The sequence below is a fragment of the Manis pentadactyla genome, chromosome 3 (assembly GCF_030020395.1).
Source record: "Manis pentadactyla isolate mManPen7 chromosome 3, mManPen7.hap1, whole genome shotgun sequence".
NCBI classification, from domain to species: Eukaryota; Metazoa; Chordata; class Mammalia; order Pholidota; family Manidae; genus Manis; species Manis pentadactyla.
Genome location: NC_080021.1, coordinates 96,607,176 through 96,634,064, shown reverse-complemented (window position 1 = coordinate 96,634,064; position 26,889 = coordinate 96,607,176). Strand labels below are relative to the sequence as shown.

Genomic DNA, 26,889 nt, shown 5'->3' with positions numbered 1-26,889 from the left:
GCCAGAGCAGGAGACAGAAACGGCCCCGGACCACAGTTTGTAAGCGATAAATGGGTTTTAAACTTTATTTCTCCCATTGACTGATTTCCATCTTAGAGGTATTTTGCCCCAGGATTTCTTCTGCCCGGAGTTACACATTAGTATCCTTCTTCTTCTGCCTGAAGAACTAATTTTAACATATCTTACAGTGAAGAGCTGCTAGTGTCAAATTCAGCTTTAGTTTTCTTAAAATGTTTTTGTTGCATCTTTATTTAAAAAATGTTTTTGATAAACAACTCTCTTGGTTGACCATTCTCTTGACTTGTTTCAGCTTTTTAAAGAAATTCTTCCATTGCTTTCTTACTCATAGATTTCAGACAAGAAAGCTGTAATCATATTTATCTGGGTTCCTCTCTGTGTAATGTGTATGAGTAGAAATTTAATCAACATCTTCTTTACCCTCCTTCCAAAATATTAGATACTCCCACTCTTTCTAATTTCCATCATTGCTTGTGAATATGATAAAGCTATTGTGTATTTACTGCTATCTTATGTATTATTTTTATTTCTCATGCCATTAGTATTGTTTTATGAATTCAATATTTATCTAGACTTACCTATATATTTCTCAGTTTGTTTATTTTTTATTCTTTCTTGCATCACAGACCCATTTGGGATCCTTTTCCTTCTGCTAATGATAAACAGGAACTTTCTCTGCTGAAGTTTGTTTATAGTAATCCGTCTGAGTTTTGTATTTGTTTTAAAAGTTTTAGTTTGACTTTTTTCTTGAAATATACTCTTAATTTTCAGTTATTTAGTGCAGGACATTGGGCATTGAATTTAATTTCTTATGTCTTTATTTCTTCTGAGAACTCAGTTGTTATTGCAATTGTCACTTCTCTAAAGCTGATCTATCCTTTCTCTCTGGTTGTTTTTAAGATTTTTGTCTTTGTCTTTGGTATCTGGAGTTTCACTTTGATGCGTCCAGGTGTGTCTTTATTTTTCACTCTGACCTGGAATCAGTGATATCTTTGTCCCAGGGCCCTAGTGAAAGAGCCTGTTGCTGAAACACATACTAAGTAGTCATACTTTATTTGGGAAACAAGACCCCAGCATAGAAAGAGTCAGGGAAAAGCAAAGTGAGGCAGAGTAAGATGGGTAACAATGCAAGGTGATGTGTCACTATTCTGGTGACAGGTTCACATGGCGTTGCAATGTGAGGCAGCTAGTGGTCCAGCAGGTATGACAGCTCAGCTACTCAAGACATCTCCAGACTGGCTGTTTTTCCCAAACAGTGCCTCAGAGCAATACCTTGAGAGAAGAGGGGAGGAAGTGTTAGTGTACAGATTGCTCATAATTCTTGTATCCCTTTGGTCAAAGCTTGCAAGTTAAATCATCCAGCCTTTTTGGCAATAGCTTAAACAGTCAGATCTCTCTCCTTCAATGTAGCAGTTCGTACAAGTCTCAAGAGTGGCAGACTGAGCCAGAGGCTTCAAAATCAGTCTGGCTATGCAGTGTCAGCCAAAAGTGTGGGGATCATGGCTGCCAGCAATCAACTGGTAACACAGGCAATGCATCTGCATAGGTCCACCCAGCATCTGTCCACTGTGGCAGTAGCTAAAGCAGAGCAAAGGATGAGCATCAAAAAGAAGGCTGAGAATATCCAGGAAAATGTATTAAGATGGTCCTGATGTCATTAGAGTTCCTATATAGGTGGTGTCATTCATTCGTTCTCAGAAAGTCCCAAGCACTATGACTGCCTCTGTCATGGTTTTTCAGTGACTGCTCTTGGGTTCATCCTCTCTCTTCCCATTCTGGAGCACCAATTAAAACTTGTGTTTTACCTTGTTCCTACTTTCCATTTTCTCTCAGTACTGCATCCTGGATAATTTCCTCAGCTCTAACCTTCTTTTGCTAATTTTCTCTTTACTAAAATAATTTCCTGTCAAATATTTGTACTGAGGTTTTTATATTTAATTATTATATTTTTCATTTCTTAAAGTTCTCTTAAGTTCTTTATAAAATCTGCTTGGTCATTTTCATACACATAACTTTTTACTAATTGGCACTAAATAGCCAATCCCTTTTTGATTCTTTAATTATATTTCATATGTTTAGTTTATATTATGGAGTTATGAAGTTCTCATAATTACAACTTCTGACATCTTTCTGTATATAATTTTTCTCTCTCTTTTGATGTTGCCTCTCATTCATGGTCCTGTTTTGGAGAGAAGGGGTTCATAAATTTTGCCCAAGAGGTCATGTTTTTTGGAATTTATCTGTGAAATTCTTTGAGTCTTGAGATGAAGTTGTGTGTTTCTGTGGAGAGGATTTGTACTTAACTTCAGCAAGGAACCTGGGAGAGTGTTAAGGCCCAGAGCCACTTAAGTTTTTTTGGACCAACTAACTGGTATAAATACAAGTTATAGACCTGTAGTGTGAGCTATAGCTTGTAATAATAAATTCTTAAGGAAGGTTTTGTTTCGTTTTTTTACCCTAGATCAAATGCTGATACAGTGTTTTTCATTTCAGACACGGTGATGAGAAGAGTGTTAAATAAACTGAGAGTGTATGATTTGAGTACCTACTTTAGGAGGACTCTCTTTAACTTTTTCTCATTGAAAGCCCCCTGTGTTTTTCTGATGTCCCTCAAGCCCCTAAACAACCATAAAAACTAAAGTTTCAGTTTACCTGTGCCCGAAGGCATAAGCCATCTTCAGTGTTTGTCTTTTGACTGTTGTGTTCTGCATTTTCTTGCCAAATGATTGAGACACTTAAGAAAATTATTTTAATATTACTTCGGCATGTTTCGTTGTTTTCAGCAAGAAACCAAGCAAGTCAGGGATCCTAGAATGCTTCATCCCAGGAAGTGGAAATCTACCTCTCTTTTAAACAGCATGTTATTGCCATGAAGGTAATGAAGGAATCAATAAATGCTCTGACCACTATACATATATATATATTTTTGGAGAGGTTATATCTTTTCAAGTATTAAAGTTAAATGTATTGCTCAGATTCTGCAAGAATTTCTGGTCCAACATTTCTACCACTTAGGTCAGTGGGATACTGAGAAAAAAATTTTTTCTCAACTCGATAGAATAATGGACTTTGAAAAGAGCAAGTTATTTTTTAATTGTGAATAAAAAGAACATGCTGGGAAAAGCCCAAGTAGTAAAATGGAAAATCCCAGTGTAACCTCCAAACACACTCATATCCACCCAACAAGAAACAATTGTTCACCTGCAAATTACATTTTCTCAACTTGCATAATGATTTCCCATGAACAAACTACCATGACCTAATTTTGCAATGGTACAGTTGGTTCCTGCATTGCATCCAAGTGAGTCATTCCTACATAAGGTAGGCAAAAGGTTTGAAGTTAAAACACCATGACCAACAACAGCTCAAAATGGATATTAGAACCAATTATTCATCTTAGCAATCCTCCCCCAATGTCTTTAAAGTAAACGAGGTTGCTTTTCTATCTCTTTATCTATATCTAGGAAAGTTAACAATGTATTTGAGATGGCACTTCATAACCAATGCTTAGCAAAGAAGATATTCCAAATAGAACCTAACTCCTAATAAGCTCTCTGCCTTGTAAACTCCATGAAAATGTGAACTCCCTGAAAGTAATAATGTAAAAAATGTCACTTTAATAACTTTAGTGGCATTACTACTAAATAAAACATAAAATATAAAATGTACTGTGCTTTAGTGGATTAATCTAGTTCCATGAGTTAATCAGGTTATTTTGAATAATGTATAGACCTCAAATACACCCAAAAAAAACAAAGCAGAAAAATTGTGGAGGTGAGGAATCACAATTGCAAGAGTTAGAAATATTTATACTTACATCATTGAATCTCATGAGCATCAGAGCAGATATAGAACCACAAAGCATTATAAGTAGATTACTTTTTCTTATTGGGTCAAAGTGTAATATAAATCAACCACAGTCTTTATCTGAATGTACTGAGTTCCGTACTCAATATTTGTGCTACCAGCTTTGTGAATTTACAGTCAGGAAGTGGCATTAGTGAAGAATGAGCTCAAACTACTTCATTGCTTTGAATATTACTGGAAATATCCTTAACTACATTTTTATATAAAGCAAACAGAAAGAGTGCACTAATCCTTATCTAGAAACCGTCCTTGGAAAGTTGCTCATTTTTGGAAATTCATGAGATCACAGGACATTGAAAGGACCTTGGGATGATCTAATAAATCTACTTGCTTCATTTTATAGATGAGAAGACAAAGGACAAAAAAGGTTAAGGTTGTTGCCCAGGGTCGTGCAGTTAGTTATTAACAGGATTAGAATTAAAGTTAAAATAGGTTATCTGGCCACTTGTTTACAATTCTTTTGTTTTCAGAGAAAATAAAGATATTAAACCATGTGATTTTACATCCCCTCCAATTATCTGTTGGATTGCTGTGTGTCATTTCTAGTTCACATGATGAGACAATTGTCCTGATTTTTAATTCCAATACCCATTTGACATTAGTATCATAATTAAAGTCTCAAACTGTTTTCTTTCATTTTTTTCCCTCCTCTATTTCCAATATATACATAAGTGAGGAGTCACATTTATAGCCTTTTCAAACTAAGGACTACTCCTTAGTTTGAAAGCAGTAAGTAAGCAGTACTTACTCGGCTGCTTCATGATCAGATATCCTTGAAAAAAGGAAGCAAGGCAATGCTATTTCTGCTGAAAAACATGAAATAACACCAATGCAACCAGAAAGTTTCTTTATAGTAATACTATAAAAATGCTTGCAAAATGCTCTCCCCTTCCTACCAGTCCTATTCTGCCTGATTTTAAATATTTGACTCAGTTGAAAAAATTCCCATATACTTAGACTCAGCTTGTGTTGAGTTTTAATTACCCTCTCAAAAAGTAATACTATTATGTGGGTTGATTTTTCATTCTGCTGTTTAATACATTAAACTACTAAATATAAGGATATCCTTAAATTTCCATGTGAGTAATGATTAGAAAAATCAGCAAAATTTGAATATACATTGACAAGTACAATAGTCACATTCATATAACTGCAGATGTTATGCTAGTTTTCTTCTACTCAACTACATTTCTTAAATGTTATGGAAAGTCAATAAATAATTTTTTAAGATACAATTTAATATATAATTTTTATTGCATGCAATCATTCAGAAACATGTCTAGTGAAGAAGGTTGCATGAAAGCATTTAGACTCAACGAATAAATTGGTTTCTAGCACTAAAAAAATAAAGCATTTTAATGATAAAAAGACCATTAAATACTAAGTTGAACAACTTTATTTGGTCCTAGAATCTTGACTTTAGAAGCAATTGTTCAGGGGCTTGTATTAGTTTCCTAGGGCTTTTAAACCCATACAATAATTTTATTCCAAATTTTCTTCATTTTTTGAGTTTTTATATAGTTCTTTTTTATAGTTTTTATCTTAGTATGAGAGTCCCCATCTGTTCACTCATTATGATCATTTTTCCATTTAATTTCTTGAAAGTCCTATCTGCTGAACCCAGCCAACATCTTGGTATACTTGAGTCTATTTCTTTTGGCTGATTTTTCCCTTGAATATGAATTGCATTTTCCTGTTTCTCCATATGTCTAAAAATTATAATTTCATACTGGAAATTGTGAATGATACTTTTTAGGACTCTAAATTTTAGAAACTATTCATTCCCCAGAAGCATGTTGAATTTTGGTCTAGCAGGCAATTAGATTTCTGGTTGGTCACTTGTACTTGGGGAAGGATGGTTTTAACTTTGCTCCTGTGGTTCTATATTTTTTTCCATTTTCTAATGTGAATCTCTTAGTACTGAGACAGCCTGGATTTCAGTGAGGTCCTAAGGTGTTTACCAAGCCATTCTAACTTGGCAGGACTCAAATTCCAAACTTAGTCTCTTCTATGGCGGGCAAGAGCTGAAATCTCTGCTGTCTTTCTTTTAGTCATCCAGTTATTTTTCTTCACTGGCCTCCTTCTATTCTCCTCATAAATGCACAGTGCCAGCCAAAGAAGTACTGAGTACTTTAATACAAATTTTGGAGCTCCTCTCCTCTGTGTTTCTCTCCTATTGAAGGGTTCCTCCCTTCATTTCCAGACATTATGGATGTCCTGAACCCTATCCTCCAGACTTCTGAAATTGTAAGACTGAACTTTCTGGTTGAATTCTAGGTGCAGCATCTTAAGGAAGGGAGAGTGTCTTTAGGGAAAAAGCTCTATAAACATGTTTATATCCCAGTGTGGCTTCCTACTTTTAAAAGTTGAATCCCTTTGAGTTTCTGCCTGCTTTTGGGGTCTATCCAATACCTTCAGAGAGTTGTTTTCCTTTATATTTTATTAAATGTTTTAAATTGTTACATATAGAATGGTTACTCCTTTGCAGGCATTTATATCATTAACCTTTCTGGACTTATTTTGAGTGAGAAATAAACTTAGATGTGATTTAATCCACTTTCCTTGGATATCTGTTACTATGAAGCCAAGCTTAACCCTAACAAACACAGTGAGGGTCAGAACACACTCCCCAGGAAACAATCAGTGTCATGATTAATTGATTAATTTAAGACAGAAGGCAGAGTAGATTCCATGGGAAGATGGGTGCTTCAGCCACCAGTTGCTGGACTGCAAAAACGCAACCAAAATACAGAGGAAAAGAGGCAGTCTTGCCAGCTGCCACAGTTAAGGATTCTCATAAAATTCTCCCATAAACTTGAAACAGGGAAAATCTAAATGAGATGCTTGGAAATGCTCCCTTTTTTACACAGTGATCATAAAGTCATAAGATCTATTCTGACTGTCCATGCCAGTTAGAAAAACATGCTCACAATCCCTACATGCCATTCAGAATGCAAGATGACTTTTAGTTATAGAATTGTTTTTTTGCCTCTAGATTGGATTTATTTTTGTTTTCACTTGCCTAAATATGTTAGCAGAATGACTGCGGAGCGTTTGCTCTCAACGGCATGGCAGATCCATAGATACACACTAACATACAGAATGTCCTTAACCTGAGATTCCCAGCTAAGATGAGAAACAAGAGCCTGGACACAGAAAAGTACCAAAATCCACTGATTGGTGCCACATCCCTTGCACAAGGACCAAGTACCCTTGAAGATTTCATCTTTAATAACCTCCCACTTCTGGCCAGACTTCAGTAGACAGGGGAACACAAGACAACTGCAGTGGATGGGATGATGTTGTCATGCCTGAAAACTATAAGTGATGAGAGAGACAAAATGACATTACATAGTTGTTTCTATCCACTCAGTTGCTTTTCTAATCCATTACTAAGTAGGAAGTTCGAGGATTATATGCAGTCAAGTCTGTTTTCTCAATAGGTTTCATCCCTGCCACGGGTTTGGAAAAGTGCTCTTCATGGAAGAGTAATGCTATTGTGTTATTGTCATCACCTGTCCCCAAGAAGCTAAGAGGTGAGGGAATGCATTTCCTCTTACTTAATGCAATATTTTCCTTACTTTCTCCTGTATCTTACTGCTCTACGGTCCCCTAACCTTCTGCCACTATTGCCACGCCATACTAATGAAAGTTCCATTAGCTCCAGGGGGAAGGGTTTTCCCAGCCTTGGGAGAATCCCCTATGAAACCAAAATAAGTCAAGGGAAAGGGTAGATTGGGAGAAACCGTTTTTATTGCTCACAGCTTGCTTGAGTTCCCTAACTAGGCCGGGCCCCCTCCTTCTCCTCCCGCTCCCACTCACGCTCTGCCGCCTCTGCTGCTCTCTACTTCCCGCCCACGCCTTCTGGGAGGAACTCCATTGGCAGGTCCTTGGTGACTGGCAGACGCCAGACCAGTTATATACTAGGAAAAGAGGGGAGGAGGGAATGACCAGTTATTTCTCCACCCATTGCTCCCGGAGGCTGCAGGAGGCTGCAGCAGTAAACACCTATTGATGTGTAAATGGACTAAGGCCAGGTGGGAGATTCTGGAAATTCTGCCATTTATCCACGCTTACTAACAGAGCTCCGCACTGGGTAATGTTTATTGATACCTTGCTTCACCCCCCCAAAACAGAGGCACTTCTCCTTCTCTCCATACACACTTCACATGCGTACATACTATACAGACAAACAATAATACCAGGAGGCTTTTTAAACCTTTATTATCACTGTCAATAGAATTGGAAAACAAAGTGCTTCATTTATCATATTGTGTAAAATATTTCCAAAGTGATTACAATGTGTACGTTGTCATCAATTCGTGATTCTCCACCCTTCCCACACTTCCTGCAGCCTAGCAGGTTGTCATCTCTGCATGTTCTGTGCTTTATCTTCAGTCATCTCCGAAGCACAACCAAAGCCTACGGCGACTATGCAGGGCATTCCCTCAATCTGTGTGTAAAAGTTAATTGCATCCCACTCCTTGAAGTACTGTCGCAATTCCCTGCTTCACTGAAAAGTGTTTGATATCAGCCTATTGCTCTTGCAAAGATTACAACTTGTGCAGTTGGATTCCTCTAGTCAGGCTGCACCAGAATACCAGGTATGGTTGCTTTCTGTGCAGCTTGTGAACTCCACACCCCTCAGTTTCCATGTTAGGTATGCTATATATACTGAGGAGTGGGTTTGTCTTTGAAATTTAAATCTTCACTTGTAGTTTCAAAGCCAGTTCCCAGTCCTGGTGAATTAATATCTGACATTTCTGTTGCAACTAGCTGAGGAGTTATAATTTTTATACACTGATGCTTCTGACCCACCACCAATAGGATAAGATCTTTGAAACAGTCATTTCCAAAAGAAAGCCTCTTCTTAAATTGCCCTTTAAAATTTCCTTTAAATTCCATATCAATTTCTGGATCCACTCTCTGAAAAAGGTGGAAGTTGTCTGAAAGAGCTGGCCAAAGTCTGAGGGTGAATTTTTTCTGTCACATATCAGACCTGCTAACATAGTGTCATTAGAAATAGGTGAAGAGTGAGTAAGAAATATAAGAAAATATGCCTTCAAATGTTTGAGGTGTCTATACAGTTTAAAGGAATTTAAATTATTTCTAATTGCTTGGAGATTTTAAAGGAAAAAAGGCCTTTTTCTGGAACAATCCCTACTTGTAAAATCTCTATTTCACCAGTTGGTGAAAAACTAATGGTAATCATCACAATGCCTTTGTTCAAACATTAAAACTCAAGTGCCCTTCAGCCAGGGGAAGACAACCTGCACATTTGAATTGCAATAGTAGCCATGCGGTTGCTTTGACAATTGACTTGCAGATATATCTTCACATTATTTCTCAAGCAGGGGTACCGGAATACCTATACTAGAATCCCCCAAGATGTTTCTATTTCAGTGAGAATGACTGGGCTGATTTTCAGAGCTCCTGAATCAGAATCATTGAGTTAGAAGCTCTGAAATCTGTATTTTTAATAAGTCATCAGATACTTCTTATGAAATGCTAAAATGTAAGGGTCAGCTCAGAAAACCTCTTCTGGCAAAAAGTGACACCTGCTTATATTTTTAAAAAATTAGGAAGTGGAAGCAAAGTGAAATTTTAGCTGGGATTTTCCAGATAAATGTGTATGTAATAGAACCTACTACAGTACACTTTTTAAAACTATTCTAGCTCTATTTGGCACACCTGTTAAATTTATGTTGAAACAAAAGTAAAACAAACAAAATGAAGTAAAATATATCTTGGCATCCTTATGTCCTAAGTTAATGATTAGTGATTGCTTTTTTTCTCTCCGTTAGGACCACATAGCAAGTTAGTGACAGAACTGGGAGTAAGACTGGCAATATCAATATTCTTTGGGACTTTGTAGCTCTTTTCATCTTCAAAGTGCTTTACAAAATTCTCTAATTAGGCTCTCACGTTCTGGCTTCCAGTCCTTCTCTCTAATCATAAGACAGCATACCTGCTCTTCCATCCTTAGCTTTGAGCGACATGCCATTCGTAATCATTACTAAATTAAAGAAAAAAGAGTTTGTAATAATTTCAACTTAATTAATGACAAATCTGGACATTTCTTTAAATACAAGTCCAATTGCCTGGGCCTTAATCTGTGTTAGCAACATTTGGCTATTATTTATTCAGAGCAAAGATAAATTTTAATTGTAAAATTATCTGTAATTAAATGTAGTGTTTAAAATAGTTATGTTTCTATTGAATAGAAACATGAATATGACTCGAAAGGATTTCATTTTATTCCCTCAAAAAATATTTTAACTTTTTATATCCTCACTATTTTAAAAATGACTTTTTAGCTAGCTATGCTTTGAGGTAAGCTCTCAGGTACAAATGAAATAGGTATGTCTTTAAAATGAGAACTAAACAGGAATATTAGGAAATCTGTATTTTGTTTTCATTTCTGTCACTAGTTGTATGACTTTAGACAAGTTACTTATTGTCTCTAGATCCTGGTTACCTCCTTTGTAAATTAAAGAGGTTTCTTCCAACTCTGTGACCCTAGGAGTAATTGTGTTCATCTCCGCAAGTCTTGCATGCATGGGCGCTTGACTGTCTAAAGCTACTCCAGTACCTTCTGTCATCATTAGGTGTGTGTAGAACTTGAGTATTAGAAGTAGCCACCTGTTCATCAGGCATTTCATCCCCCAGCCATGATATGGCTGATGAAAGAACAATAGAACAGGTCAAAAATATAAGCAGCTGAACATAGGTCTTTACTAAAGAATCTCTTTGGTTCAACCAGTGTTTTATTGGGAAAGATTATTCAGTCACTTAAATATTTATTGAGTCCTCAGAAGACATTCCCTTCCATCATCCCTCCCCATGCTCCTCTAGCAGAAGCCTTCTTCAGAGTTGGAGCTTTCTCCTGTTAGGCCAGTTTGGGAGAAGTATAGAAATACATTGCCATTTTAAGTCCTTACACACCTTTGAGGGAAGGAATGTGTAGCCTCTCCCTAGACCACATGATGACATGAGGAAGAAGGTGAGAAGCTTTGGTTTGGATGGACATTACAGTGAGGGGCATGATTTCCATTGAACTGGAAGGAAGAACAGAACATGAATGATAAAAATGCATAAAAACGCATTTCACACGTCGTCTTTGGAAAGGGAAAGTCCTGCCCACTCACATGACACTAGCAAAGGTCAGGCAAGCCCTGGCCATGCCGACCTATGATTGTAAGTAGGACTCCCTGCATCTGTAAATCTTGGGGGCATATTCCTCTAGGACATAGGCCTAGATTATATACCCCCCAAAAATGGATTCCAACAAGTCAGAGTCCTCCAGCTCTGTGACTTTGTGTGTGCATGCTGTGGGGCAAGGCAAGGAGGGGCTAGCAGAACATAAACTCCTAGAACGCTCTCACTTTAAAACAAGCATGTTCTTGAGTAGAAAGGCAAGAAAAGAGGACTGAACATTCCTCTTAATAGGTGTCTGTGGCTTGAGTGGTGGCACAACAAAACATCTGAGCAGATGACCATGTTTGCCACTGATGCTGTGAATTCTCCATTTGACAGAATCAGTTTCCTTGGGTATCTCAGGTTGGAGATGGTCCAAACAAATGCTGGTAGTAACCTCAGAAACAGAATGGGAATCTGAAATATTCCAATTCAATGCTCTGCTCACAGTGGAATCTTTTGAAAAGGAAAGTCACTGTGATGGGTTCATGTATCAGTAAGCCGATAAAACTGTCACACTTTGCTTTCAGGAAAATGTTCAGTTAGACATTAGTATTACCACTTTGGCCAAACACTTCTCAACAACAGCTCTGAATCCATGAAACCCAGTCTGTGAGCAACAATGATTCTAGGGTTGCCATATTTAGCTGACAAATATACATGCTAACCATTCAAATTTGCATTTAAGATAAAGAACAAATATATCTTAGTATAAGCATGTCTTATACAATATTTGGGGCATGCTTAAACTAAAAAAAATTGAAATTCAAATTTAACTGTGTCTTGAGTTAATCTGGCAAAATTAGTTTTCGGCAGCAATATGGATCATTTTAGCCTATTCTCAAAGGTGGTTTAGATTGAAATATGGAAAGAAATGTTGTTCCTATGACACCTTTTCACATCATCTCATTACCAGAAAGAACAGGTGGTCAAAAAATTCACATAGATTTGTGATGAAAGTACTGAGTGTCTGATCATGTGTGAACATGACTTTTGACCCAGTTTCATCATAATTATTTCTAAACAAGGGGTTGGTGCTTGTAAAATAGAGAAAAGTTGCATTAATTCCCATAATTGCAGGCTTACATTCAGGTTTAAATGGATAAAATTGAATGCTTTACTAATGCACAAAGTAATGCTTTGTTACGCTACCTGAGTGTAAGTGTGTATTTTCTACCATCTTTCTGTCACTCCTGTCCATCTGTAGGAGACACTATACATTGTCTCCCTGTGTGACCTGCTCCCTGCTTCATGGCTGCTCCTGTTCTGATCACAAGGCTGCTCCAGGAGCCCTGAGCACCCAACACAGAATCCTGAAAGTGGCCTGAACAAGTTGATCTCAGCGTGCTCCAGCAGAGGAGCTATTTAATAGACTCAGGTGACTCTGCAGCTCTCCACCCTTTTCTCTGTCCCTGCCCTGTCTTTACCTTCAGCCTCCCTGTCTCCTGTCTCCTGCTCTATAATCTAAATGCATTCTCAAGTCCTCCTCTATTAGAAAAACAAATAGAAATCTTGACTTCAGCCCCTCTGGTTTCCAGCCCATCTCTTTTCCTTCGGTGCAGAGGCGTCTCCTTCCCTATCATCAGCCCTGCTTAACCTCTACAAACATGGCTGCTGCTCCACTTCTCTCCGGAATTCCCTGATAATCCTCCAGCTGTTAAATCACTGGATTTGTTCTTAATTCTGTATTTTGCTAGACCTTTCTGCAACCTTGGACATTCACGTTTTTAGTTTCCTGACACTGCTTCCTTCTTACCCCCAGGTTCTTTGGTTGACTTCTCTTCCACTAAGTTTGTCTTAACTGTGCATATTTCCTAATTTTTCCTTTTGAGCCCTCATTTCATAATAATTGCCCCTTACCCCTGGTGATTTCCATGTTCCCATGGCATCAAGTGCCATGTGTGTTTAGAGCACAAACTAGGAATTCAGGCTCCTAACTTGACTCTGAGGAAGGTAATACTATTTTTCAGGTCTTACAGATGAGGAAACTAGACTTAGCAACATTCAGGAACTTTCCCAAGGTCACACAGCTTGTACTTCACAGAGGCAAAGTCTGCATATGCTTCCATTACTCCAGGGTCTGAGCTCTCAAAGGGAAACTTTTGTTATCACTATGAGAACTTGCAGTTCCTGAGGCCACATCAACAAAAATATTTCTAAGTAGCATTGAATCATTTAATCACATTTTCTCACATTTTTCAATTCAGTTAAACACATTTTTTCAGCCATCTGCTATCTGTAAGGCCTGTGCCCAGTGACTTTGAGCAGGAACTTCCAAGGTAAACTGCGTGGTGGTACTTGAGTCCCTCTGAGCTCACGCCAGCAGCCAAGTGGGAAGAGGGTGATGGCGGGCTCTCCTTCTGAGAGACAGTTATCTTAACAACAGCAGAAAAATAATCTAAACCAACATTGGTCTTCAGACTCCATGTATATGTAATCCATAGGCACCTCGGCCACATGCTATTTGACATTATTATAGAGAAGGGCAGAATGAAGTTTGCAGCCAGATCTCAGTGCCTACATATTTCAAAGAGAAGTTCTCCGATGCTTCACAAAATAACCATAATGTGGAAAATTTGAATTTTCTTTAGTTTTTAGTTATAGTAAGAATCTCAACTTTATATTCCTGGACAATTCTTTTTTCCTTTGTTTCAAAATGGCTTCCAAACTCCATTTTTAATTTATTAAAATCTGCCCTGTCTTCCGTATACTTTCATGTTGAGCAGTGTTACAAGCCCTATTTGTAGTAACAGATCATTTCTAAATAAGACAACAACCATGAATGTCACCAGTAGACTATATGTACTTTCTAAGATGTTACTTTTCATCTTTTAAAAATTTTGGTATCTATCCAGTATAGGATGATGTCCTGTTACAGAGAAGCTTCTGGATTATATACAGATAAATTTATCTGATATTCCCAATTAAACAATTTATTTATGAGTACAGGATGAATGGGAGAAAAATCAATCATTTGTTGTTTACTCAATGCTGGATAATAATCATTAGTATCATTTATAGGCTGTCTATCCACCATATGCTAGAAATTAAGACAGACACATTGCTTATCTCACTAATTCCTGCATCTCTACAAGTTAAATATTATTCCCATTTTATATATGAGAAACTAGATCCCAGATATGTTACACAAAATAAATAATAAAGGTAATTCATAGCAAAAAGCTAGAAAACCTCCCAATAGTACTTTACAAACTTAACTGGTATTGTAAGTCATAGATATCCCCATTGGTTTTCTAAGCCCTAATAAAAAAATAAGCACTATAAAATCAAGCCTCAGAAAGCACCAGTCACAGAATGTAAGTCAATCATTAATTTAACCAGCCTTGCTAAATAGTTATTCCTGTAAGAAAAAAATCACAGATGCCCCCAGGGAAAAAGGCTTTTTGCCATGCGTCATTTCTGCTGCTGCCAGGTGGCAAGGCAGAAGCATCTCTTAAAACTGACTTTGAGATAAATTTTTACCCCTGATCTCCTGTGCACCACTTCTGCACAGTTAAGACAGCAACTTCATTGCAAAAGGCATGTGAAAACTAGCTTCAGCGAGAGTGACTTGGAGCTACTGCCAGGCCAGTTACAGGGACATGTAAGAGGACAGTTTAGGGAGCAGACTCCACCTCAGTAATTAAAGTCAGGCATGCACTTGATGCTGGGCATCATTTTCTAGAGAGCTCCCCACTTTCCAGCTCTTTCTCGCCCTTCTTTAAGTGGTTCCTCAGAAATCACTGATTATCTCTCTGCTCTCTTGCCATGAAAATCTTTTCTTCCTAGTTTCCTTAGGGCATTCCTCAAGCGAGGAATAGAAGAAAGTCTCACCTTTTGCAGACTCCAGACCTCTGAGGAGAAACACTCTCTGGGTGGTCCCCTTGTGGAAATTTCTGCTAGCTCTCCTATTAACTAGCAGTTACTAGTACTCTCTGCTTGCTCCCAGCCTTAGTTAATTCATGTTTTGGTTTTTTTAACTTTTGCTGATTTTTTTTTCCTTTCTTTTTTAGGTCACTTTCTGCCCCAGGTGCTGAAACCACTTCTAAACCTGAATTAAATGTGTCTTATTGTATGTACCATACTTTCCCACAAGCCCTACTAGACACAAAGCTAATGAACATTTATAACGCATATATACACTCACACCTTTATATTAAATGCCCAGAAGATAATAACTACAGCTATCAATTATAAAGTAACATTTATAGTACACATAAATTTGTTATTTGCATTATTTCAGAGCATTTTCAAACATGGACTATAAGAATTATTTACTATAATACTTCAACAAAAATTTTTCATTTCAGAGAAAATGCCCTTCTGAGTTATTCATTTAAAAATAATACTAATAAATCATTTGAAACTTATAAAGGCTAAAAAATAATTTGCAATAACAGTATTAACCTGCCCATATTGTCCAGTTTCCTTCCTTTCAACCCTGTGCATGTGTCTCTAGGTAATTCCACTAAATGACTTTTTTATTTGAAATGCCTAATTTATTTGAAATGACCCATTAGATAATTTGAAATTATCTAATGATAATGCATGACTGAATGATTAAAATAAGACTAGTCTTTTCTTCATTCTTTCCTTCCTTCCTCTCTTTCTTTTTTCCTTCTTCATTCTATTACTGAAAACTCACGGTAGAAAACTATTTTAAAATTTATCCATAGAATTAAATTCTAACTATGAATTTAATACCTGTGAGTTCACAAAAATATGATCATATACATTAAGTATTCTCATTTGGATACCAATAAAGAAAAACAAATCTAGGATATTTTAATGCTATATCTATGAATTTCATTTAAAATAGAATTTTCCTTTTTCAGGTTGCTTCTTTGATAAGTCAATGGAAGCTGCCATGTAATCAACTGAGTTAATTATAATGAAGTCAAAATCAAGAAATTTGCTATCACTTATTTCAGTTTTTCTGAAATGCTATCTTCTCAGAAGAAAGGAGATCCAGAATAAGTAATTCGTCTTTACCACTGACTCTGTTAGAGTATGTATTCTTGAAGTATAAAGACATACCTTTCATGCTATAATAAAACACACTTAGTTTGATGTTGCTCCAAGGCCAAAATGATGCTACCCTCAGATAGTAAAATTCTCTAGGGAGTCATCTGGGAGAAACTGAGGTCAAGCTTTGACCCAGAAGTTGCTTACAAATAACCACAATAGTGTAACTTGTTGCACATTGTTAAGTGTGGCAATAGAGCATCAGTAGCCTATGTAGAAATGTCAGTTAAGAATGTGAGAAATTAAATACATGGATGCCAATTTGTAGAAATAGAAAAGTATCTCTAATTACTCTTTATTTAAACCAGATGGTTCTGACACTGTAATTGACTATAGTTTTGCACATATGAACTTTATTATTCTGTGTACCATTTAAGTAAAAAATAACTGTCTTTTTAAACTAGTAATTAGCTTTTCGGTACATGAGCAAATATCCCTCCTTTGAATAATCAAATATTAGCATAAATATTTGACATGATTTGACTGAAATCATGTTACATATAAAGTTGTTGAAGCAAATGTATAGAAAGTAGAATAGTATGGATTTGGAGAGATCACAATTTACATATTTTCCAGTAGGATGAAAACCAACCTTTCTCTTCACTTTTGCAAGTGTTGGGAGGCTCTTTCTCACCCTGTTGGTTTCCTCAGTAATGTAACCTTCTTATAAGTCACCTGTGAAACAGTAAAATGGAGATTTAATCTCTATGTCCACTCCCATGCTTGTTAACAGTCAGACTCACATGTCCACAAAAGAGGGACCAGTTCTTTGATCTTACAACTTGTGCAGTTATTTAAAAAACCTAATACATAAAAGTAAACAGAACAAATAAAACAACAAAAAATCAAGATACAAAAACACGCAAAAGCCGTATCTCTTATTTTTAAAGATGGTTCTTAGAGTTGTAAATTCTGAAAACCATTCACAGAAGCACCTGTCAGATACAATATATTAATTACCAAGAAAGTGTTTAATGGGCATCTAAAGGGACAGTCTCTAGATCTTAAAGACGACAATAATAGGGATGAGTATCATTAGCTGATCATGACTGATGTTTTAAGCCATGCACACTCACTGTTTCTAAACTCTAGTCTCTACAACCCTGTGAGGTGGCATGATTAATCTCATTACTAGATGACGATCAAGACCTACCACATTTAAGTGTCTTGCTCAAGACCATGTAGCTAGTAAAGCACAGTGCTGGCCTGAACCCTGGTCAATATAAATCCAACATCCTTGCCACATTCTCTAATTGTTTCTGGTGGCCCTCAGGCAAAGTGTTCCAAAGTGGATTCATAACGATTATCTGCAAATGAACAAGCTGGAAGTGAAAAATAACAGCACAACACCCACACCTGAATTACTTTTCCTCCATCCACACTTTCCTCTCCCTTCTGCCAGACCCAGACTCTCACTTCACTTCCCTACTTAAAATACTTCCAGAATTGCCAAGATTAAGTTCAGATTCTTTGATTTGATTTGCAAGGCCCAGCAAGATCTGATGTTCTCCCCTGAACACCTCCCTTTCTGAAAGCCAACATTCCTTTGTATTTGATGGGCTGACTCTCAGTTTGCATTTGCTGTACTATGTACATCAAGTATTCAGTGTGTGGTTCTCAGTAAGTACTCTCTGTTGTTGTTATCTATAGAATAGAAATGGTTTTCTTTTAATTATTATTTAACATGTATCCATGATAATTCTTCTCTTCAATTGAAAAATATAGTTACTTTCTTGAAGACACATATATCTATAAACTGTCACCAGAAATTCTTTCTGGATCAAAGTGAGAGATTCATTCATTTATACAAATGTTTAAATGTCCGTAACACTCCTAAAAGAGATGAGCAGAACACCTCCTGAAGACCAAAATAGTTTTCCTATTTCTTCTTTGGTGCTCTTTCCTTTCTAATTTGAGGCTTGGAAAGAAATGTAAACAAAGCAGGAGAAGAAGTATCAGTGAGGTTAGTTTGATTGACTTGTAATAAGAACTTATTTTGAAGCAATCATACACATTACATTTTATAAGTATGCTAATGATATTCCGGCCAATGTGTCCATAAAGTTTCTTACCTTCTACGGTCTCACATGGTGGGGATGCAAGTTAATTTCCAAATGAGAAAAGACTCTTTCAGTGCATCCATCATGTAAGTACTCAAAACTAACATCAGTGAAAAGAATTAAGGCAGAAAGGAATTAAGTGTTTTTAGATTGTGTACATACTTGTGTCAAACTGCTTTCACTGCTGAGCAATGCTTTAACTTTTCAGATGCTGGTGTTATTGGTTAAATGTCCTGTAATAAATCATCTCTGTAAAATCAAACTAGGATTGCAATTAAGGCAAATGTTTCAGGTTTGTTAGACGCCCGTCATTGTATCCTAGGATACAATGTCCTAGGATGATGTTCTCATCATCTGATGTCAAAGTCCTAGGATGCTCTCTTAACAGAGGCTAAGTGTTAAATTGGCTAAAAATCAATATGAATCAGTTACTTATTTTTAAGTGGTAATAATTTTCAAAAACTATGTCCTTCAAAATGGAGTTGTATGAATAGGAAAATATGTCTGCAGGTACTCTTCCTAGGACCCCAAGTCCCATTTGTCCTTCCCTTCAGCGGAGAGGCTGTTCCCCTCCAGTTCACGGACCCCCGGAAGGTCACAGGAGGGCTCTAGGAGGGCAAGCCCTAGAATTGAAAATAAAACTTGGCAGGTCTGTGCTCTCAAATTTTTCCTTTTTTAGGAAGGAGGCCTATAATTTTAATCCATCACACAAAACCCTATTATAATTCACTAATAAACATTGACAGAAAAAAATAACTACTATAATTTGGGTAATTGATAAATAAAATTATTATAAGAGTATTAAGGCTAATAAGTATTAATAAAATTAATAAAATCGTTAGTAAGATTAACCCATGAGTGAGTTATAACGTAGACCTTTCTTATGTCAAAGGACAAAATGACAGCCACCATTTAATCGAGCTTCTGTAAGAGGTGCCTTTACTCCACCTGCAGATGACCACACAGAGCTGAGCTGCCTACATAATGGGCCTGAGTTCATATCTGTGATAGCAGTGAGCTCACATTTAATAACTATGACAATAGATACAAGATTGTCTGAAGCTAAGATTCTATCTATTTTTGCTCCAAACAGTTAGGGGGAGTGGAGGGTGGCTGGTAATCAATAGAGTGAGGATGTTGAAAAAGAGAACTATTTTGGAGATATTTCACACATTAAATGGTTTGTGAGAGTTGATTTATAGAATTAATTTCTTCTATAATACATATATTTTATACAACAACAAATTTTCCTCCACAAATTTGTGTTTTGAAGAAATTAGGTGAGCTATATAAGGTCCTTTAGGGAAGAAAATTTTAATGATTCAGAGAAAACAATACCCTTCTCCCTCCCCTCTACAAAGTATGTTTTGTGAATTCTATACTATCTAATTTAAGATAAGATTGCATATCCTGTTGATCCCTTTTTTCTTTTTAAGGTAAAAACTGGGGAGAGGGAACAAAACATTTACATTGAGGCTTTTCCTTCAAACTGTCAGTTGATCAACATAATTTCTCTGCATTTTTGCTCCACTGATCGGAAAAGCTAGTAGTTAATGGCCTTTTATTACAAACTTCCTTTAGTACGCAGCCCAGCAATTAGGCATGGGCATGCTCCGTGACCCCTCACTGCCTCACCACCGGCTTTGATCAGAACTTTGCTCACTGACACACATCTAATAACCAGGAGTGGCTTGAACTGAACCATCAAGACCTTGATTTATTCCACAACCCGCATCCTTGGCCAAATAGGGGTGTAATTAGCTATTATACCAATTGCCAATATAACCTGACCTTGTGTTTAGGTTGGAGCAAAAACAAAACAAAACAAAACAAAACAAAAAGCAAAAATGGCATGCCCCTGTACACACAAAATGATGAAGACAGCACCACAGGAATTTCAGTTCTCCGAGACTAGCCACAACAATAGCTAGAAACAAACTAATTTTGCAATCAGTTTTGTTGCTTTGCTTTGCTTTAAATGAAGTTTTTATTTAGTACATTAAAACTAGAAAGATAAAAGATGTGTTTGGAATGAAGACTGTAAATGACAAGCAAAATTCTTCTCTTATGTAACATTTGAAGCTTTGTAATCCGAAGTTATGAACATTCAATTGGGAATAACTCAAAACACAGAAAAGACTGAGAAACGGTCATTTTTAAAAATCTTCATTAATGGATACAGAAAAATAAAACAGCTCTGACTTTCAGTGCCCACCCCAACAATGCAGCCTAAAACAAACCAAGTGAAATTTCCATAATCCAAAGTTCTCCATCAGTGGTCTCAAACTGTAATGTTTCACAAATCACCTAGGAACCATGTTAAACTGCAGATTCTAATTCATCATGTCTAAAACAGGACCAGAGTTTCAGCATTTCTAACAGGCTCCCAGGTGAGACCAATGCTACTGGTCCCTGAATCACACTTTAAGTGGCAATGTGCTCCATAACTCAGATAGTAACCATTTGTAGCCTGATTAATCCTCAGTATGGTCTTGATTTGTCTCTTCATTTTGCATTTAAAAATATTCTGAAATTTCCTGTTGCCTCCTACCCACTGGCATAGAAGTATCAAAGTATTGTAAGGCACTTGGAATGAGCTCTGAAGAAGATAATTAAGTACTCTTCTTTAGAGACATTTAACAAGACTTCATGAGATAATTTATAAATATTTGTTTTTCTTATTATTATGGAAAATTTGAAATATATAAAAGCGGTAATCCCCAAAACAAAAATCACCCATAATCTCATCTTTCAGAAGTAGAAACAGTTATGTGGAACAGTTATGTGCAAAAGATTGTGCCTAAGGAGAGAAGCTTTAAATGTGCTATTGCAAAAACTGTGTGTTTAAATCTGCCTGAGCAACATGACTTTTCATTTAGATCAAATAACTATTTTTTCTAAATTATGCTCTGAATGCCAAGTTTTCTTGTACACATGTAAAAGTGATAACTGTTCATATTTTGGCTCTGTTTGCAAAAAAACTAAAAGGAAATTTGAAAAAAAGTTAAGTGATAAAAACTTTATACTGATGCCATCAAGTGATTCATATGAAAGTCAGCTACTTTCAATCCTCCTACACTGCTGGATGTAATGTAAACTAGTTCAACCATTGTGGAAAGCAGTGTGGAGGTTCCTTAAAAATCTAAAAATAGAAATACCATTTGACCCAAGTATTCCACTCCTAGGAATTTACCCTAAGAATGCAGGAGCCCAGTTTGAAAAAGACAGATGCACTCCTATGTTTATCTATGTTTATCACTGCACTATTTACAATAGCCAAGATATGGAAGCAACCTAAGTGTCCATCAGTAGATGAATGGATAAAGAAGATGTGGTACATATACACAATGGAATATTATTCAGCCATAAGAAAGAAAGAAATCCTACCATTTGCAACAACATAGATGGAGCTAGAGGGTATTATGTTCAGTGAAATAAGCCAAGCGGAGAAAGACAAATACCAAATGATTTCACTCATCTGTGGAGTATAAGAACAAAGAAAAAACTGAAGGAACAAAACAGCAGCAGACTCACAGAACCCAAGAATGGACTAACAGTTACCAAGGGGAAAGGGACTGGGGAGGCTGGGTGGGAAGGGAGGGAGAAGGGGAATAAGGGGTATTATGATTAGCACACATAACATGCGGTGGGGGCACGGGGAAGGCAGTATAGCACAGAGCAGACAAGTAGTGACTCTATAGCATCTTACTGCACTGATGGACAGTGACTGTAATGGGGCATGTCGGGGGGACTTGATAATGGGGGGAATCTAGTAACCACAGTGTTGCTCATGTGATTGTATATTAATGATACCAAAATTAAAAAGTTAAAAAGTCAGCTACTTCCAAAATTAATTCAAATTTTCATCCCACTTATAGAGGGAAGTTTCTTTTATTTATGACACAACATTGGATATTATACATGATATCCCAAATTCCATTGAAAAGTTCAACACCAAAGATCAAGTTATTTGTTTTAAGGTGGTAATACAAAATAAATTTGGGTGAAGCACATAAACATAGCAAAAGTAATGCCCTTACTAATAAAAAATCTATTCTAGCAAATGTAAGCCATGTTTCCTAACATTGGCAAGTACTTTTATCATACTATAATTTTTTCTGATGAAGATGATGTTACACACAGACACACACACACACACACACAATTTACGATGGTTGTAAACTCTTGATCTTTCTGGCTTCCCTCATCATAGGATTCTCAAAGTGTTTATATCTTTGAAGAACCACTTTATAAATCAACATAAGGGCTCTACAATTATACTGAACTTTTTGTAAATGAGTTGTCCAAATTTTGGTTGCATGTTGTCCAAAATCAGTTGGAAATCTTTAAGCAATAGAGCAACAAAATAATTCAACTTCTGAAGATTTTAGCAAACTGCAATTATTGATAATAATATTTGTAAACAGGAAGAGATAGGTGTTCAGAACTAAACTGGATACACTATTAATCTTTGAAGGTTTACAAATGTGCTTTGTAATACCTCAGCCTGAAGGGTATATCTTCCAATGATTTTCTTTTTTTGTAATGAGCAAATATATACTCTAGACCATGATAGAATGAAATTGAGAAGTCCTAGGATTTTGTAGAATCTAATTTTGTGACACATACAAAAGACTGTATATAGGGACAACTTATCTGATGAGTTTTGACATATAAAAATATAATCCTATTTATGTGTATGGTGTTTGAATATGCGAGAGAGACATTTATTTCTTCAAGGAAACATAAAATATGCTAACCATTATGTCTCTAGGTAGTGGATAGAGGATTCTGAGAGGTAAAGAACATTTTTATTTTGCATCTTACTATTTGAAAATTTTTTCTTGAGCATGCATTGTTTTTATAGTAACAAAATCATTCGTGAATCTACAGACATAGATAAATATAATATTTTGAAAAATGTATCACCATATTTGAAAAATCATGCTTTGAAAAAATATCTATCACCCTTCATGGGTATTAGAGGGAAGTTTAGAAATCTTTAAAAATCTGAGTTAATAATTTTAATGGTGAGAATTTGGTCCAGGTTTTAGGTATTGTCCAGGTCACATTCTTGTTAACAAAGACAAGAACATCTTGTTCAGAGGGTTGGGATTTTTGTTGATCATTTGTTTGGTTTCCATGTCAGCCACACACAGTCACAATATCCAAGTTCTTTTGCATTGAAAAAAGGAAACATATTAATCTTGAAAGTAGGTAAGTGACTATTTTAAGGCTGGAGAATTAATAGATGTTACATTCATATATTTCACCACCAGTGTAATCTCAAAGGAAAGAATGAGCAGAGTAACTACATTTGTTGAACTTACCTTGGCAGCAAAGAGCCCTTTTTCTGGCAGTAATCATGTTCTTAGCTGATAAAGGAAAAAATATGTTTGGGAGACCACATGTGAGCATTAGGAGCCATTATTTTCCTTGAAATCTTCTTGGCCCTGAACAAACTGCTAGTTGCCATCCAAACTGCAACTCAAGAGATGCTTTGTCTATAAGACATTTTAGATCGATAGATAGATACAGATACAGATGTACATGTAGCTAAAGATATCTTGCAATATTTAGGTATTTGCTGCCAAGTAAGTAGAATATTCAACAGACAATTAACTTATTTTTTTTCTACACCAGATGGCTTAGTGTGACATGACACAACCATAATTTCTTTCAGGATACAAACAGTTTTCTATCTGCAAGGGCATAACTCTAAAACTGTTAGGTCTCAAAAGAAATGTAAGGTTAATCTCATTTATCCACACACTCAGTTCTATGAGAATGTATTGTTTTCCAGCTTTAAGATGTATCAGATCTCTCTGTGACACCATCCTAAACCATTTTAGTCAGAAACAGGTGAAGCAGAGAATGTTATAAAATAACCATACTGGATGAATTTCAATAGCCATCGACAACCATGACCCAATCCAAAGCTATTTTACAAAACATTTACATTTCTCAAGAATTAGTTTCATGAGTTCAGAAGGTTTCTACTGGGAAATTTTTGCTGAGAATAGGTCATGAACTTTGAACAGTGTGAAGAGCTTGACCTCCAAGGGTGGTGAACAGGCTGACTTTCTGACATGCTCTCATTAGCTTAGTCACTATGCAACTGAAAATGAACAAATAAAGGAAAAATATAATGCCAACTAAGCTTAATGCAATTGCCCATGTGAAGTAAAACAAGATCATATGCAAAACTATTTTATCTTTTGTAAGTTAACGTCCTTCCTCACTTTTGAAGTTCAGGTCAGGCGTTTAGCTAAATACAGTCTCTTCTCTAATCTCAAGAACTGGTATCCACAAAAGCAGTGAAACACTTTCTCTCATTTTATTACAGTTCTCTAGATAGGGAATATATGTAATCAAGAAAAGAATCAGTCACATTTAGGTGTCTCCAAGGAAGAGTTTCCTATACAGCTTTTTCTGCTGAGCCATGGGTGGGATGGATGTTAAGGAGGAAGATGAAGTACAGAATTAAAATGCCTCCAGAAAGGATAGGACTTTTTTTTTAAGATGTCCTTCAAGATTTCTGCCCCTGATAAACACATCCTGTATACTTTCCTCCTTTGGGAGTATGGGCAGGACCTGTGAGTATGAGATATAACTTCTATATTGGAGCCCTCCAGAAACAGAACCAATAGGATAGACATAGACTCAGACATAGACATAGATGTAGACATAGACATAGGTATGGGTGTAATAGGAGATTTGTTCTGGGAATTGGCTTATGTGATAATGGAGGCTAGGAAGTCTCACAATGTACTGTCTGCAAGCTGGAGAACCAGGGGAATTCCATCTGAGTCCAAAAGCCTGAGAACCATGGGCACCAATGATATAAGTCCCAGAGTGCAAAGACCCAAGAACCGGGAGCTTTGATGTCAGGGCAGGAGAAGATAGATGCCTCAGCTCTGGAAGAGAGAGATAATTCATATTTGCTTGTTTTTTTGTTCTATTCAGACCCCCAGGGATTGGCTGAGGCCCACCCACATTGATGAGGGCAGATCTTATTTTTACTCAGTCTACCAAATCAAAAGCTGATCTCTTCCACAAACAGCCTCAAAGTCCACCCAGAAATGTTTTACCAGCTATTGGGGCCTCCCTTAGTCCAGTCAACATGATGCCTAAAATAAACCATCATAATGCCCAGGATTAGTTTATGTTACATGACGAAGGGGAAGAAACTTTTCAGGTATAACTAAAGTCCCTAATCAGTTGAGTTTACATTAATCAAATGGAAGGTTATCCTGGGTGGGCCTGACTTAATCAGGGGATCTAGGGGATCCAAAGGCCAAAGATAGAAGAAGTCAGAAATATCTGAAGCAGCAGAGTTGCTGGCCTGGAAGAAGCAATCTGCCATATCGTGGGGAGGGTCACAGGGCAGGGAATATGGGTGAACTCTAATTGCCAAGAGCCTCAGTCTTATAGCTACAAGGAATTGGATTTTCCAAGCTTAAAAGAGGACTCCACTCTCAATTTAAGACCATGGCCCAGGCTGATACCTTGATTTCACCCCTTGGGATAGTGTAGAGAGGATCCAGCTAAGCTGTACCTAGACTCCAGAGCAATGGAAACTTTGAAGTAATAAATTTGTGTTGTTATGATCTGCTAAGATTTGTGCTGATTTCTTATGCAGCAATAGAAAATCAATCCAGAGTGGATAGGCAATAAGTGGTGCAGGCAAATATTTGATCAACTTAGGGAATGAAGCCTTCCAGTCTGCATCCCTTCCCTGCCTTTACCCCTAGAGCCAATATAGTCTTCTGTATGGAAGGAAGAGAGTATGTGCTTTAACCATTTGTATGACACAATAAATCCTGGTAGATAAGATTGTGAAACCTGAGCCCATGTGCTTTTGGTCTCCCCATTTTAGTCAAGGCATCCTGGACTTCCTGTCTCAGAGCAGCACAGAAAAAGAGCCAATTCTCAGCAATTAAATGTCAACCTGAGCTTTCAAAAACTTAATGGCAAGAACAGTAATTTGAGGGTCAGTATTATGAATCAAAATTTCCTGGATTTTATTTTAGCATGAAAACTGATGTTTATGCTAGAAATAATAGATGTGGGAATTATATTTGAGGACAGAAGAGCCAGTTTTTCTGCCCTAGCCATAATTATTTCATGATCTCAGGAGATAGTCAACAAAGAGCATGCAGCTGAAGTGCCAAAAGTGCTTTGAGCTGCCCCCTCCCCAAGCAGGGTCTCCAACCAAGAGAAGCAAATACTAGGCTTCCCCAAGAGGTTTTGGAACAAGCAGAAATCCAGCTGTGATTCACTGCCTAGGATGATCTTTGGGGGAGGGGAGAGGGAGGGGAAAATGTCCAATAGAGGCTCTCCCCATCTGTGTGATGCGGCAGCAGGAGAGCAGAAACAAGCATGCACCTGAGAGAATCCCACGTTTCCTGGATAATTTAAAGCTCCCCAAATATTTCATGCACAAAGGAAAACGGGACTCGCTGCATCCAAGGACTTACTAGCCTTTTGTCTCCAGGTGATCCCCAAAGCCTGTGCTGGGTCTATTCCATGACTCCACAACAGACATGCTCAGCAAGGTCTAAAATGGAACCAAAAGTTAAAGCTGGGTGGCTAAGACAAAGATCAGATCCTCCTCTTCAATTCCATGGCATGCAGCACCCTGCGGTGGCTCTTAGCTGTTCACTTCTTGTCTGAAACACACCATGGGGATTTAATGGTGTAGATTTCTTTACCTGCATGC

The 26,889-nt window shown here is 37.0% G+C and overlaps 1 long non-coding RNA gene across 1 annotated transcript; it reads right to left on the bottom strand.

Annotated features, from left to right (window-relative positions):
• Window positions 1-870: 870 nt before the first annotated feature.
• LOC130683163 (uncharacterized) lies at window positions 871-26,889 on the bottom strand. The gene is made up of 3 exons (XR_008996776.1): window positions 26,648-26,889; window positions 16,700-16,782; window positions 871-1,290 (listed from the first exon to the last, which is right to left on the bottom strand). It is a non-coding gene; the product is annotated as an uncharacterized LOC130683163 (long non-coding RNA).